Source organism: Pistacia vera, unplaced genomic scaffold (assembly GCF_008641045.1).
Source record: "Pistacia vera cultivar Batoury unplaced genomic scaffold, PisVer_v2 Contig735, whole genome shotgun sequence".
NCBI classification, from domain to species: Eukaryota; Viridiplantae; Streptophyta; class Magnoliopsida; order Sapindales; family Anacardiaceae; genus Pistacia; species Pistacia vera.
Window position 1 is genome coordinate 783,454 of NW_022196596.1, and position 9,592 is coordinate 793,045.

Genomic DNA, 9,592 nt, shown 5'->3' on the forward strand with positions numbered 1-9,592 from the left:
TGGCACCAACACAACCCCTTATGGAAGAAAGGAGCGAAGGGCGAGGGAGTGGCTTAGGCCCTACTTCTATCAATAAATATTGATATATGCTGGATCTAGACACATGGTAGGTGGGTTCCTAGAGGTATTATCCAATTTCAACCCTGGGACCTACAAAGTTTTGTCTTGAAAATGCGCCTTTGGTCTTGAGAGTGTCCTTGTGCTATATAAGCGACCAAGGCCCTTGTCTCTAAACCGATGTGGGACTTTGTGTTGGTGCCAAATCATGTTATGTGGAGGGTTCTATCAACAACTAGGTTGTAGATTCCGGAGCCACTATTCATGTTTGCTTCAACTTCAAAGGAAGCTAAGTAAGGGTGAGTTATCAATGAGGCTTGGGAATGGGGATTTTGTATCGGCTACTACAGTTGGCAAACTACATTTGTACTTTGATGATTGTAAATATATTGTTTTTGGTGACTATGATTTTGTACAGAATTTCATTTCATAAGATATCTAATTTTTGTTAGTTGCTTGATTAATTCAGGCTGTTTTGTTTCTTTTGATAAGTCTATTATCATTAGAAGAGGTCTTTCAAGGCAAAGGGACATCGGGCCACAGAATGTCTTGAGCTCGTTCACACAGATGTATGTGGACCAATTGGTGTTAGAGCGAGAGGTGGATATGAGTATTTCATCACCTTCACTAATGATTACTCTAGATACGGTTATGTTTACCTGATGCACCATAAATCTAAGACTTTTTGAAAAGTTCAAGGAATATAAAATTGAGGTTAAAAAGCAGTTAGGTAAAAGTATTAGGTCACTACAATCAAATGGTGGTAGTGAGTACCTCTCTAAGGAGTTTGATGGCTACCTCAAGGACAATGGGATACTGTCCCAACTCACTGCACCGGGAACACCACAGGAGAATGGTTTTGCAAAAAGAAGGAATAGGACTTTTTTGGACATGGTTAGATCCATGTTGAGTTATTCCGAGCTACCTAATCGTTTTTGAGGTTATGCTCTATAGATAGCGGGATACCTATTGAACTTGGACCCTTCTAAGTTTGTCCCTATGACACTCGCCAACGAGCTATAGACAAGTCGTAAAGTTAGTTTACACCATATCCATATTTTGGGGTTTCTAGCATATGTCTTGAAGCACAGTAAGACTAAGCTGGATGCAAGGTTAGAAGTATGTTTGTTCATGGAGTACCTAAAAGGTACCAAAGGGTACTATTTTTATAGTCAATTTGAACAAAAAGTGATTATTAGTACGACTGCCTAGTAGTAAGGTTATTTTGGAAGAGATGAGTGAAGACTTTACTCATAGTGTAAATGTTAATGCGAGCTCGCGAGCTTCGACCACTCAACCAAAAGATGGCGATCCAGTAGTTCCACCACCTGGTACCTCGTTGTGGAGAGAGGAAAATTATACAACTTGATTGATACCTTGGTGTATTGCAAGATAATATGTAGAGGAATCAGATCCTGCTTTTTTTGTAAAAGCGATGGATGATGTCGAGGCAAAACATTGGCAAACTGCTATGAAATCGAAAATAGAATCTATGTATTCTAATTTCATGTGGGTTCTTGTGGATGCCCTAGAAAGCATAAAACCCATGGGATGTTAATAGGTGTTGTGCGAGAAATCCAGAGAGGATAATTCCCCATTAGGAGAGAAGATGTCTAGATTGGCTCAATTTGGAAGGAAGATATTCAGATTGACTTAGATTCCAACTAAGGTAGCCGAAGATCATGCAACTTCGTAATCCTACATGTTTGAATCTTACCTTAACTCTATCATGTAAATGTGGGTGCTATATAAACCCATCATAACTTGTTTTGTGGGGATTGGGCAATTATTCTAGAGAGACAGAGAGAACTTACTATTGTATTTCTTTTGCAATAATAAGATAACAGTGGACGTAGGCTCAAGATCAAACTTGCCGAACCACTTTAAAAATTGTTTTGTGTTCTTATTTTATTACTCTTTAATTATTCCTTTCTTGATTTTTGTTAACTATGCACACATCCATTCCTATTCCATCATGGTCAATCGGATCTCTCTCGTTGGTGCGATTTTTCATAATTTGGTGCTAGAAGGAGGGGCTTGAACACTCCGAGCTCTCTCTATTTTCCAACAGTTTCTTTTCTATCTTCCAGCCATAAAAAACTAGTCAAGGCAACAACCCATGTCACCAAATCCAACTCTAAAATCAAAGCCGCTGTGAGACGAGGAGTATTTATTATGATAAAGTATGATTCTAGCAAAGTGGTAAACATAAGATTGTAGATCTTTGAGTAAGCTTTCCCGCAGTTTGAGAATTGCCCAAATCTGAGGTCTACAGCTCAAGTTATTGTCAAATTACTTAAGCATGTTCCAAACTCGCCATAACTCATTAATGAGAGTGCGAACTTGCCATAACTCATTAATGAGAGCGCGAACTTGCCATAACTCGTTAATGAGAGGGCAAACTCAGCATAACTCATTAATGGCAGTGCGAACTTGCTAATGAGAGCGCGAACTCATCATAACTCATTAAGGAGAGAGTGAACTTGACATAACTTGTTAATGAGAGCGCGAACTCGAGCATGATACAGTATGAATATGGCAAAGTATTAAACATAAGAGTTGTAGCCCTTCAAGTAAACTTTCCAATGGTCCAAGAATCATCCAACTCTGAGGTCTAAAGCTCAATTTATCATAAAAATACTGAGGTATGTTCCAAACTCGATAACGAAGTGCAAAGCTCATCGTTTCAGAGCTCGTCATTTTAGAGCTCGTTTTGAGATCTCGCCATTGTAGAGCTCATTATTTTAGAGCTCATCGTTTTAGAGCTCGTTATTTTTTAACTTGCTTTTATTGCTCTATATTTTAGAGCTCGCTGTTTTAGAGCTCGTCATTTTAGAGCTTGTTTTACGAGCTTGTCATTTTAGAGATCATTTTGAGAGCTCGTCATTTTACAGCTCATTTTCAAAGATCAACATTTTCAAGCTTGTCATTTTAGAACTCGTTTTGAGAGCTCATCATTTAGAGCTCGTTGTTCTTGAGCCCAACGTTTTCGAAGCTCATGGTTTTTGAAGTCCAAACTTGCACTCCAAAAACTGGGGGGCTACTGTTGTGCGAGAAATCTGGAGAGGATAATTCCATATTAGGAGAGAAGATATTTAGGTTGGCTCAATTTGGAAGGAAAATATTCAGATTGACTTAGATTCCAACTAAGGTAGCTGAAGATCTGGAACTTCCTAATCCTATGTATTTGAATCTTACCTCTACTTTATCACGTAAATGGGTGCTATATAAACCCATCATAACTTGTTTTCTAGGGGTTGGGCAATTATTCAAGTGAGAAAGAGAGAACTTACTATTGTATTTCTTTTGTAATAATAAGATAACAATGGACGTAGGCTCAAGATCAACTTGCCAAACCACTTTAAAAATTGTTTTGTGTTCTTATTTTATTGCTCTTTTTTTATTCCTTTGCTAATTTTTGTTAATCACGCACACATCCGTTCCGATTTCATCATGGTCAATCAAATCTCTCTCGTTGGTGCGATTTTTCGTAACAACAATAGGTATATAAGATAAGGATAGGAATTGATGGGAAGGTAGAGACCTTCAAAGCTAGGCTAGTCACAAAGGGATACACCCAAATGGAGGGGGTGGACTATGAAGACACTTTATCACTAGTGGCCACGCTTAAGTCAATTCGCATTCTCTTATGATTATGAAATTTGGAAAATGGACATCAACACTGCATTTTTGAATGAGAGTCTAGACGAAACCATTTACATAAAGCAATCCAAAGGTTTCATAAAGATGAACCAAGAGGAAAAGGTTTGCAAGCTATTGAAATTCATTTATAGACTTATATAGGCATCGAGGTCTTGGAACAAAAAGTTTGATCCAACGATCCAATTTTTTTGTTTTCATCATGTTGACCTCTCATGTGTTTTGATGTACCAAAACAACCCAAAAATTTGATTGACCACTAACCATAACATGCTAAGGTATGACATAAGTCATAACCAAAATAAAACAGGTTTATCATGTGGTATTACCATGCATAAGTAAATTTTTGCTTAGGTAGGACCGTGTGTAAGCAAGGCATGACCATGCCTTAAGAGAAAGTTGCCATGCAATGTCATACAACACCGTTCCTCTTGGTTGTTAATCTTTCTACCAAGTTGAGTGGCATTTGCATGACCAAACTAAACTTGTATGACCAACCTGCACGAACGTGCACTCAAGTTTAAAAGTCGAGATATTTCAAATTCAGATCGCTTCGTGCTCTTGACTTCAAAGGTCAAAGTCAAAAATCTAAGTTCAAAATTCGAATGACCGTTCCTTGTGGTAGAATGATTGTTCCTTGTGGTGGAATGACTGTTCGTATCTGAAGAATTGTGCACATCATTCCAAGAGGTCAATCACTCCTCTGGAAATTTAAGAAGATTTGGAAAAGCATCTAGATGTGTTCGTTCTGCGTGGTGGAAGAACCATGCAGTGTCCTTGCATGATCATACGACATGGTGGAATGACCATTCCAGTTAACCTAGATCTGAGGAAAATGATTATTGTGTCAAGAACGACTGTTCCTCTAGGCTTTACAGACTTTATCATAATTGCATTAAATGCTGCAACGGCTAATCTTTTTAGGTGTATAAAAGCTTGAAGTTTTTAGGGAAAAAGAGAGAGAAGAGTCATACTAAATCAGAATACATTCTCATATAATCCCTAAAGCTTAAGATCCAAATCAAATACTCTCACTCGTACTCATTTTGTAAACCTTTAAGAGTTCACTTGTTCTTATTGTGTGTATAAGCCTACTTTTAAGAGACAATCATTCACAAACAACTTTGATTCATTCCTTAGTGGTGAAATCCTGTAAAACTAGGTGCAATCCTATAAATCTAAGTGTGTGAGGTGAAAATCCTTGTGAAAACTATTGTAGTGGCACAACCAGATTCTAGTGGAACTTCAAGGAGGTTGCCTTGAAGAAGTGGAGGTAGGAGGCTTGTGGATATAGCTCTGAACCACTATAAATCCTTGAGCGTTTCTCTCTCTCTCAACTCTTTATCATTCATTGCATAGTTGTTGGTTGAACATCATTTATTTCGCTTGTTCATGCATTCATTGTTCATATTTATTTTCTACAAGTTGATTTCATTTATTGTTCTTTTTTGAGTTCATTTATTGCTCATTTGCATTATTATTAACTCTCTCATACTTTGGCTGTTGAGTTTAGTCATTGAACAGTTTTTTGATAAACTCACCATTTGCTTTAACTTTTATTGATAAGTTTTACTCCACGGATATTTTTATTGATTCCTATCACCCCCCCCCCCCCCCTTTCTCTAGGAACATTAGCCATATTTAGGATCTAACAATTTGTATCAGAGCTTGGGCTCTTGTGTTGAAGACATAAAAATTTCAAGAGTCAATCGATCTACATGGTTAGTTCATCTACACAATTGTTTGGTGAGGGTCATTGCACTATTAGACCCCCATGGTTTTGTCGTACAAACTACACACAATGGAGAGCTAGAATGAGACTCCACATTAGATCTATAGACTATAACTTATGGAAAATAGTTGAGCAAGGGAACTTCGTTCCCATGAATAATAAAACAGGTCTTCCCAAAGAGGAAGAACATTATACAGCTGAAGATGAAAAGAAATTGAACTTAAATGACAAAGCACTCAACATTTTGTTTTGCTCTCTTTATTCTATAGAGTTTGGAAAAGTTTCGGCATGTGAAACGGCTAAAAATCCTTGGGAAATTCTTCAAACCACTCATGAAGGAACAAGTCAAGTGAAGGAATCAATGATTGAAATACTATTCTGTGACTATGAGTTGTTTGAGATGAAAATCAAAGAAAGCATCACTGACATGTACAAGAGATTCTCCAACTTGATAAATGATCTCAAAGGTCTTGGAAAGAGTTTTGCGACTCTTGAGCTTGTAAAGAAGATCTTTCCTCCATTGCTAAAAAGTTGGATAATGAAGGTGACCGCGATTGAAGAATCAAAAGATCTCACCAAAATGAAAAATGGATGAGCTCATTGGTTCCTTATTGACATTTGAGATGAAGAGAAAGCCAAGAGACAAATAGAGTAAACCAAAGAGGGAGATTGCCCTCATGACCATGGATGAAGAATAAGAAGGTGACGATTCTTCTATGGAAGAAGATGAAATCAACTTCTTATCAAAGAGGTTCACAAAGTTTCTTGGAAGGAACAAAAGGTTCAAAGGGAAGAATTCCCAAGATTCAAACCAAGAAATGAAGATGATGAAGGCAAATCAGAGATAATTTGCCATGGATGTAAAAAGCCCGATCATATTCATCAAGATCGTCCTCCAGCCAAATGGAAGAAGAAGGACAAATTCTACAAGAAAAAGGTTCTTGCCACCACATGGAGTGAAAGTGATGACTCAAGCAATGAAGATGAGTCAAATGAAGAGCAAGCCAACCTTTGTTTCATGCCAAAGAAGATGATGTAGAAGGAGACTCAGAATCAGAGGAAAAAGACTCTCAACACTATTCTTTTGATGAATTGCAAAGTGCATTTGAGTCATTAATGGAAGAATTTGAAAATTTGTCTTTAAAAAATAGAAAGCTGAAAAATCAAGCATGCATAATGAATGTTGAGTATGAGCAACTTTTGAGTAATGTTGAAGGGCTTAAAAATGAAATTGATTGTGTGTCATGTGATAAATCGTTTTGCAAAGAGAATTTGATGATTATAGAATTGTGTGTGATGCTTTGCAAAAAGAAAACATTGACTTGAGAAGTGAACTTGACAACACAAAAGAGATTTTAAGCCAGATCACTTTGGATAGTAAAAGACTTGATGAAATGCTTGCTTCATAAAGATGTGCTTCCAACAAAGAAGGTTTAGGCTATAACATGTTTTCAAATGAGAAACCTTTTAACAAAACGCATGAACCATGTATTAGTGTGGTTTTTTGCAAGTATGTTGGTCATAGCACACACAAATGTCCCATTAGGAAAGGCAAGCCTTTTGTGGTAAAAGGGATTTGGATTCCTAAAGGAATGGTCGAAACTCCCATGGACCCAAGACCATTTGGGTACCAAAAAGTACATGAACATTTTGTTAGGAAACGATCATACATGGCAGCGGAAAACAAAAATTATTTACAACATGGATCGTTCCTTAGAACCAAGATCAGGGCACAAATTTACAGTTTATACATTATATTAGAATCTGCAGAAAATTCAGTCTAGAGTTAAGAAATCATACACACGTTTGGAGGCTCCTCCAACTTATCTCTAAACGGGTTTCTCTACCGACCTAAGAGTATAATCGAACCAATGTAGTCCACACGAAGATAAACCTAAGAAACTAAAGAGGGATTTGCTAGATCCTCTTTAGCCTTAAGAACCAAGAAGGTATCAAATAATATTTGATTCAATCAACAAGGCAAACTGGCGTGGGAAGAGAGAAAAGGGGGTTGGAATTTTAGTCTAAATGATTGAATGAATTAAATTATTTAATTCACAAAGTGTTGAACTTATATAGTTCACACTTTGCCCTATTCCATCATGGAATAGACTTGGGCACCAACCCAAACACCTCTTGTATCCAAACAGTCCCATTTAGATATTTTAATTTTAATTATCATTATCTCAATTAAATTAAATTAATATATAATATATTAACATTTAACAATAATGATAATTTATTTAAATATATGCGAACATATATCTAAACGTGATCTCACTTATTTAATTTTAATATTAAATTAAATAAAGGCTACGACCTCAACAAATTTAATTACACTGTAAGATTACCAAAATACCCTTTTGCCTAAAGAGACGAAAACGTCATTCTTATAAACTGACTCTTAAATTATCTTCTATATGTGTGACCCGTAGGCTCTTTATCATACCGATAATGTGTAGTATCGCGATTAACACCAATTAATCATCTCACTACACACAGACCAAGATTGGCCCCCAGCAAGGCATCATGGCCACCCGATAGATTCAGATTCAGTGAAGCAGCTACCTGTCAACGATATGGTTACTGTACAATCCAATCATTTCATCATCCGTTATCTCAATGAGACCGAGGCATAGAAATGATTTCAACCTCAGTTACTCTTGATATGTATGTATTCAGTTACTAGACCAATGACCTGTATTATAAACTGGATAGAGCAACAACTCAATCCCACTGTGGCCACAGTTTTAGTGTCATTGCCATTTATTGAATTACTCTGTGAGATAACTTCCCCCCGTACCTGGGAGTGATGAATCCTCTGTCGATCCACCATAGTCTTGATACACTCCTTAATGCAGCCAATCACTACCGTATTAACAACTCTTAATAGAACTACGTTAGGCTAGTGTCAAACTGCACCAATCGGTGCACAAGGCGCTCCAGTGATCTCAAGTCTAAGGATCACATGCACCACCATTCGTTAGAGGATTTGTTCCATAGACAACGGGGTTACCATCCATATGGAATCCTCTGGTGGGTCAGTTTAGTGAACTTGCCTACAGCAAGCACCCATGTGTTACACTAGCTTGTCACCAAACAACCTTGACTAGTGAGATCAGTCACTGCCTTTTGACAGGGTCGTTTAACACTATGAAAGCCTTACCGTATTATCTGTGCCCTTACTTCAGAATAATACTAGGGCTACGAACGTTTCTAGAATGGCCACCATATGTGCTCATAGGGTTCTCACTATCAAGATTTGAAACACTTGATATCCTCATTACGATTCTACCATTCTAAGGACATACATCAATACATACAATGATGATTTATACAATATAGAATAAAATGTCTTTTATTGATCAATGAACATTATTACAAAGAGTCAATCCTACAATAATTGATTGGCTCTAAGGCACCTACTCTAACAATCTCCTACTTGCACTATAGCCAATAATTCATGTATTTAACACCAAATGATCTCAAGTGCCTTTCATGCTTCTGCTGCGACAAAGGCTTTGTCAGTGGATCTGCGAGATTGTCGTCAGTATGCACTTTACTAATCTGCACGTCTTTCCTCTCAACTATCTCTCTGATGAGATGGAATCGTCTGAGTATATGTCTAGACTTCTAATGAGACTGTGGCTCCCTGGCTTGAGCGATTGCTCTATTATTGTCACAATAGATGTCTATTGGATCAACAATCGTGGAAACCACACCAAGTTCAGTAACGAACTTCTTAATCCAAACTGCCTCTTTGGCCGCATCTGATAATGCAATATACTCAGCCTCCATTGTGGAGTCCGCTACTGCTTGGAGCTCTTCCAGCTTACCGCACCCCCGTTGAGACAAAATACAAACCCTGATTGCGATCGATAATCATTTTTGTCCGTTTGGAAACTAGCATCACTGTATCCTCTTACAGTGAGCTCATCTTCCCCTCCGAAAACCAAGAACATATCCTTAGTCCTCTTCAGGTACTTAAGAATGTTCTTGACAGCCATCCAGTGATGCTCACCTAGATCTGATTGATATCTACTACAAGTGCTCAAAGCACATGAGACATCAATCCAAGTACATAGCATGATATACATGATGGATCCAATTGCTAATGCATACGGGATCCTTTTCATCCTATCT